This window comes from Sapajus apella, unplaced genomic scaffold (assembly GCF_009761245.1).
Source record: "Sapajus apella isolate SASKATOON/1434 unplaced genomic scaffold, GSC_monkey_1.0 scaffold36, whole genome shotgun sequence".
NCBI lineage: Eukaryota > Metazoa > Chordata > Mammalia > Primates > Cebidae > Sapajus > Sapajus apella.
Window position 1 is genome coordinate 35,576,155 of NW_022436976.1, and position 6,231 is coordinate 35,582,385.

Here is a 6,231-nt window from a genome sequence, read left to right on the forward strand (position 1 = left end):
AAATACAAAAAATTAGCTGCGCATGGTGGTGCGTGCCTGTAATCCCAGCTACTCAGGAGGCTAAGGCAGGAGAATTGCCTGAACCCAGGAGGTGGAGGTTGTGGTGAGCCGAGATCGTGCCATTGCACTCCAGCCTGGGTAACATGAGTGAAACTCCATCTCAAAAAAAAAAAAAAAAATGTTGGCCACAGACTGAGCGATCCTGGCCTCAGCCTGAGCTCTGATTCTGGCCACAGACTGAACCCTAAACCTGATCATTCTCTGAACCTTAATCTTGGTCACAGCCTGATCCCTGATCTTGGTGCATGCTGAGGACTGATCCCAGCTATTGATTGAGTCATAAACCTGGCCCTGACCTAGTCATAGACTAAATCTGGACCCATCTAATATGGCCATTATCTCACAAGGGGCCCAGTGCACCACCCTCCTGATATTTCAACAACCTGTTACTCACATGTTTACTGCTCCTTGTTTCTTGTCTCAGCCTCACACCTCGATTAGACCTTGAGTACTCCCGGGACACATCTGCCCCACAGGCTGGCATAGTGTGGGGCCTCTACAGGCTACTGACAAGGGTGGCTTGCTGAGTGACCACACTCTGATAAGAATGTGTTCACAGCGGCAACAGGAGGGTAAAAACAGGAACCACTAAGGTCCAGTCACAGAAGAATGTGTTGACTGCCTCTACCTGGCCATCTCTCTGATCAAAGCACATTTGAGAAAAACATTTGCCTTTTTACATACAACACAACAGAATTCCAGGTAACAAAATCTGCTTTTCCTTAATTAAGAGTCTGCCAGAATTGGCAGAACAGTTGGGGACCTGAGGACAAAGAATATGAGAAGGAGAACTTTCGCCTTCCCAGGCGGAAAATTAATTATAAAATCAGATTGTGTTACCAGAATTGTTTATATCTGTGTTTTAAGGAATTTGCCATCTTCTGAATCTAATAGATGCAACAGTCAGAGCTTGACTGCTACAAGTTTTTAATTTGTTTGGAAATTAGTTCAAATAATGAAGAAATGCTTTTCAATACAACATGAAGGCAATACAATCGGCACATCTCCCTTTAAACAATGAAAACAACAATTTTCAACATCGAATAATTAAATAAAAGCATGTGTCAGAAACAGGTTTTTAACCTCTGGTTTGGAGCAATGTCATTTCTAAGGATATACTAATATCTATCAAAATTTCATACTTTAGCACTGTTTTGGTCTGTATCATTTTTGCCCTTCAAAACAGTCCTGAGAATCTGGTAGGTAACCTCCTTGTCTTCCATTTCATAGAGAGGAACCCCCAGCTCAGCAGAATGGAGTCACTTGCCCAGGGACATCCAGCTGAGCTGATACTCTTTGCACTCCCTTTGCTGCTTATCTCTGGGTTTGGTAAAGGTTTTTATCTTTACAAGAAACAGGTAAGTGGCTTTGTGTTTCAACTTGTGAGTTTCTTTTCAATGGGCAAACTAGTCTGAAATGTTAATGATGACTGATGATGTAGACAAAGTCCATATATTACAGCTGTGTAGGCCATTTTCATGTAAGACTGCATACCAGCTCCAGTTTGACCGCCACCCACCTACTCTGTGATCTTGTACATGTCACCTTTCCTCTCTGAGCCTCCGTTCTTCCTCAGTAAATGGGGGGTAATGTCTACCTCGCTGATTTGTATGAAAAGCAAAGGTTTTGTTGGTATGTTAAGGAGTAATTGTGAATTAGTTAGTGGTTATGAGTGTTAACAACTCTAGTGCAAAACCACAGTGGTGTTATGGCAGCTAGAACCATGCTGGGTGTCTGGTAAGTCCCTGAGCTATGTTTTCTGAGGTTGCTCCTTGCCCATCTTCAGGGTGAGACATAGCCCTCAGGATACAGGAGCCACAGAATGACATTCCTCAATGGGTGACTGAGCTTTAAGAGAGAGTTTCTCAAACTCACCACCGAAGAAAGGAGAGTCTTTTCTTGGTTCCCTGCTCCAAGAATTTTCCACTGGAAAGTGGATTGGGGAATGGCCTGGTGGGCAGGGTTTCTTACTGAAGTTACTTTTAACTTGTTTTATAGTCCTTAGAGGTGGACCAGACTTTAGAAAGCGAAGAGCAAGAGGAGGGGCTTCTAGGGAGATGCTGTACCCAAAGAAAAGTGCAGAGGTGCAGGGACTGAGGAGGACAAGGCTGGGGGAGGTGGATAGGAACAATGTCAGGCTGACTGAGTGCCATTGAAGTTTGGGGGAGAGGAGTGGCACTTACTGATTTTCTGTTAGGTGCTTTACATATGGCAGCCATTTAACCCTGTGAAGGTAGGTATCATCATGCCCATTGTATAGACTGAGAAGCTGAAATTTCAAAAAAGAAGTAAATGGCTGTAGTCATACCACTAGGGAGGGCAAACACCCAGATTTGAGGCAAGTTCTAATGAATTCCAAAGCCTTGTCCTTTCCAGCACAACTTTCTACCTTCCAGTGCAAAATGGTGTATGCATGCTCAAATAGGAAATTGTGAGGTCACATTCCTGGGAGTGGGGGCCATTAGGGGTTATGTAGAAGAGGGGAGCAGAGCTACCAGCTCCTAATGTCCTCTGTTCTTCCCAACAGGAGGCTCAGAGTCCTGCAACACTGGGTGTGCAAGGCAGCATCCTCCCTTCCTTTCTCTCATCTTCTCACTCCTGCTGCTGTACTGGCTTCCTTCTCCCTCCCCATTATCCAATATTTTATTGCCTGCCAAGATGTCTAGGGACAGCCCTCAGTGGCTGGCTATGTCCTGATAAGTAATTTGCATGCACAACACACAGCTGAGTAACAGTGAGGCTGGGCTGGGATCCAGGAAGTTAGAGCTTTTTGCATTGTACCGTTCTCGTGCCAAATACTGCCTAGCACATAGTAAGTGCTCAATGAATAGTAACTCTTTTTCTGCAGGACCTAATGTCCATCCCACTGGAGGGTCAGAATTTTAGAGCCTGAAGATGCATTTGCCCTCCCTTCCCTTTGGAAGCAGCTCTTGTCACTGGTCAAATTTCAGCCTTTTTCAGAAGTAGGAGGACTAAAGCTTCCCAGTGTCTGTAGCTTAGGCTAGGGAGGCTGCAGCCAAAGGGTCTGACCCCCATAGAAAAAGGTGGCCCAGCCTCAGCTCCAGCAGCCTCTCCAAAGAGTGAGGCCCTGGCTGCTTTGCATGCAGGATGAAGGCTCCTCTGGTCAATTTGCTTTCACTAATGTCAGGCCCCCGCGGCGCTGTCGTTGGTTGCATAGCAACTGGCTGTGCAGCGCGGCAGAGGTGGCCATGCATAAAAGATGACACATGATGGTGGGGCACGGGGTGACGATTTGCAAATTTAGATACAGTCGCAGCAGGAATATGAACTGGGCACTCGACAGGCGTGGGGGTGGGTGGCTCTCTTTGTCTCCTCCCATCTCATTCAGAAAGCCAGGTTCCCACTGTATTGACAGAGGTCTGAGGAAAGGGAGCAGAAGTGGGGAAGTGCGGCTTGACTTCAGTCCCCAGGAAACCAGCAGCTGGGCTGAAGGGGAAAAGGGGAAGTAAACAAGTCTGGGCAGCATGGTCCCCTGAGGACCCCTCCCAGGCAACCTGGCTTTCCCACAGATTCCTCCAACCCTGTGGAAGGCTGAGGAAAGCAGCTGGTCCCAACACCCTTCCTGTGCCAGTGGGTCTTCTCTTACCCTCTCCTGACAGCTGTAGGGAGAAGAGATGTGCTGGACTGGGAGTCTTCAGCCCTGGGTTCAAGTCCTGGTTCTACCATTTCCTGATATTAGGTACTTCAGCAGGTGACTTTAAATCACATTCATTTCAATCTATCTAATACCAATTTAGCACCAGGCACTGATCTGGGGCTGAGGACACGACCTTATAAAATACAGTCCCTGTCCTTGAGGAGCTCTCGGTGTTGTGGGAGAAACAGATATTCACATGATGAGATTATACTTTAATACACTGAATGCAAAAATAGCAGACTAGGGAGGGGTCAACTTCTGCTCTCAGTTTTAAAGGTAATATAGGAACTGCCCAGGAAGGCAAGGAATGGAGGGAAGTGTCCCAGGCAAAGGAAACAGCATAGACAAAGGCACATGGGTGAGAACCAGAATGTATTCTCAGCAGGAGGTGGAGGGAAATTAAAGGTGTTGATGTGGCCAAAGAGTAAAATTTAGTACCTCAGCCTTAATGAGGACATGCCTGGGAATCTCCTAAGATCCTCGCAGATGCTTGGTTTATCCTTCGCCCACCTGCTACCCTCACCAACTAAAGAAGTAGTAAACCATTCAGTAATTAATGGCCACATTGAAGGGTTTGGAAATCAATCCAACCCAAACTCCTTATTTTAGAGAGGAGGAAGAATACCCAGAGAAGAGGGTAAGCTGTCAGAGGCTGCTCATTTACCTAGGTGGGGACAGAGGAAGAAGAGGGCATAGCAGTGAGTAGGGCAGTAGGGTACCTGTCAATGTGGATTCTGAAATTCTCCTATGATGGGGACACAGTGATTTCACGCATAGAGATAGGTTCCTTCAGGAAGAGCTGATCTGGGGAACAGCTCTAGTGCAAACACCATCTTCAAATGTAAGCTCTCTGAGGGCAGGGACATTTTCCCCTCTTTGACCGCAACAGTGATAGGTCCTTGCTGAATCACTATTGAATGATTTAATTGCTCAGGGTTTTGACTCTTATCATTTTATATATATATATATATATATATTTGAGACAGGATCTCACTCTGTCACTGGCTGGAGTTAAGTGGTCTGGTCGTGGCTCACTGCAGCACCAAACTCCTGGGCTCAAGCAATCTTCCTGTCTCAGCTTCCCGAGTAGCTAGGACTGCAGGTGCACACCACTACACCCAGCTAATTTTAAACGTTTTTGTGGAGATGGAGTCTCACTGTTGTCAAGGCTGATCTCAAACTCCTGGCCTCAAGCGATCCTCCTGCCTCTGCTTCCCAAGATACCCATTGTTTTATTTGATCCTCCCCAAATCTCTGAGGTAGGTATTGTATCTCCATGTTTTCAGATGAGGGAAGAGCTCAGAGAGGAGGAGGAACTTGCCCAAATCACTCAGCTTCACCTCTTACCCCATTTTCTGATTCATGATGCCATGTCCTTGTCCTTCCACAGCTTAGACTTCTATTCTGGGGTGCATTTGGGTAATTGTAACAATGACAACAGACAAATTTCTGATGCTGGGAGCAGAAAGTTGGGTTTGGAGGCCATCGCTAAGCTATAAGTGTCCAAAACAAAAGAAGCGATTTGATTATAAACTTTGCCTGGGCCTCCCTGAACAGGATCACATACCACAGTGGAACCTCTGACAGATAAGGTGGCTTCCCTCATGCCCTATCATAATTTTCATCATTCTTGAGAACCATGGAGGAGTCCAAATGCCAGCTCAGACACTTACTTGCTAGATGACCTCAGGTAATTCATTTTGCCTCTATTTCTCAGTTTCCTTTTTGGTGAAATAAGGACACAATTAGCATCCACCTTACGGAGTTGTGAAAAGTAAATACATTCATATATGCGAAGTCTTAGAACAGTGCCTGACATATGGTAAGTGCTTAATAAAAGTTTGACATTATACCAAAAACCTAATAATAATTATTGGAGCAGAGAGAAGAAACACAATTCAGCTTAGGATAGGAATTGGAAGTTGGAGGATGAGAAAAGGCCTCCTAAAGGATCTGATAAGATGAGTTGAGTCTAGAAAGACCTAGGAGTCAGACAGTCTAAGAAGTAGAGAAGGGTGTTCCAGACAGGGGGAGCAGTGGCTACTAAGCCTCAGAGGCTCCAACCCTTTATTTGGAAACTGAGATGCAGAGAGGGTAACTCACCTGTTGAAGGCCGTGCAACAATCATTAGTGGAGCCAGGCTGGCCTCTAGGCCTCAGGCTTAAGGGAAGAGATCTGGATACCTCAGGGGGCAAGGTCTACAGATGAACATGGCCTCATGCCCTCTCTGCTGGGGTTATATGTATAAGGTACAAGGCTGGAAAGGTAGACAGGTGAGGCAAAACTTCTCCAATGTTCAGGGGACTATTGGGAAGCCAGATCCTGCATGACTTTTGAGCTTCCACCTGAAGAAAGGGGAGCGGGGATCCCCAGGTGGGCTGGTAGGCTGTGCCTTGAGCCTCTGAAAGCTGAGGGGCTCACTGAGCTGCTGAGAAAACTTGTAAAGCCCCAGATCCTGGTGAGGATGTGTGATCTGCATTATTGATAAATCTGGAATCTGTGTGGTAGCACAC

General features: G+C 46.2%; 1 long non-coding RNA gene across 1 annotated transcript; it reads left to right on the top strand.

Annotated features, from left to right (window-relative positions):
• The first annotated feature begins 1,168 nt into the window (after positions 1-1,168).
• Positions 1,169-5,202, top strand: LOC116563727. Its single transcript, XR_004274539.1, has 2 exons — positions 1,169-1,418; positions 5,109-5,202. It is a non-coding gene; the product is annotated as an uncharacterized LOC116563727 (long non-coding RNA).
• The last annotated feature ends 1,029 nt before the right edge of the window (positions 5,203-6,231 follow it).